The following is a 1,216-nucleotide window of genomic DNA, read 5'->3' on the forward strand; positions in this document are numbered from 1 at the left end:
TAAGAGAAGGCTGAGAAGTTGAAACTGTCCCTGCCCCCTGGTTTGGCAGTGAAGGAGCTAAAATGAACCAGACCTCTGCGTTTGACTATTAAAAACCCTAAAAAGTAAAAAAGTCAAAAAAAAAAAAAAAAAAGAAAAGCTCCTAAGTTTGATTCAGAAAAAACAAAAGAGGGTAAGCATGTCCTCTTTATTTATAATTTCCGTTAATATAAAATCCTTGATCTCCTTAAGAAAACACGGGATATTAAAATAGTGAAACCAGCTCATCTTGCCTTACAGAGTCAATTCACTAGCCGAACAGTCAAGGCTATGGACAATGGTTCATTCGAAGTCAGTTTCCACTCTAGCGACTAATTCTTACACACCTCACTGGAAGTGGAGGCCATAGAGAAATAAACAAAACTGTACCCCGTTACCGGAGAGGTACAGGCCAAGAATAGGATTATAGACGAGCTGCTTAACTCCGTTCCTCCTGCGTTGCTTCCTTCTCAAGACTCGATCCTGCAGCTCCAGCAATCTATAAACTTCCAGCAGGTATTCCGGCGTCCTGACCTTTTCAATGAGCTGTGCCTCTTTGCCAAGCTGCGCCTCTCATTTCTAAACTCAGATCCAGTATCAGATTCCCCCGTGGACTTCCTCATCTCCCCTCCGCCCCGACTCTGAGTTTCTTTCAACTGCCTGAAAACTTGGACGCATCCCAGATTCCTCCTTCTAGTCCACTCACCTCTCCCTTCTCAATCTAATCAGTTGCAAATGCTTGCCAGGTCCTTTTCAGGCCCACACCTTATTTCTGATCCTAGTTCTTGTCTATCTCAAATGTACGCGACCACTGTGACCTCCTTGGCTGGATGGCTCCAACCAGTCTTCGGTTCCTTCAAGCCAGATGCATTTTTGAACTTGGCTTGTCCATTTCTTTCCACAAACAGGTCCCTGCCATGCATGTCCATTTTGGTATCACTTCTGTGCCCTAACCCTTCTCCAGGTCATTTACCTCTTGTGTGATTCTCTGACAGTTCCTCTCTTGTAAGAGCCTCCCCTCCATTAAGGACTGCGCTGTTCTTTTGACCTGAGCTAGTGTTTAGGAGACTATGTGGGTCTTTTTACATTTTCTGCGTTGTAATACTACTGAAGTTAACTAGCAAGTGTCTTTTTGCCTCTTGATTATCCTCTACTTAATACAGCTGGGGCCTTGTTCCTTTAGATGAGAACATACATT

The 1,216-nt window shown here is 43.9% G+C and overlaps 1 pseudogene; it reads left to right on the forward strand.

Annotated features, from left to right (window-relative positions):
- The window catches only part of LOC121134103, a 4,859-nt pseudogene extending 4,786 nt beyond the window's left edge, over positions 1-73 (forward strand).
- Positions 74-1,216: the final 1,143 nt, after the last annotated feature.

The sequence above is a fragment of the Mesocricetus auratus genome, unplaced genomic scaffold (genome assembly GCF_017639785.1).
Source record: "Mesocricetus auratus isolate SY011 unplaced genomic scaffold, BCM_Maur_2.0 Super-Scaffold_100026, whole genome shotgun sequence".
In the NCBI taxonomy this organism is placed as follows: Eukaryota; Metazoa; Chordata; class Mammalia; order Rodentia; family Cricetidae; genus Mesocricetus; species Mesocricetus auratus.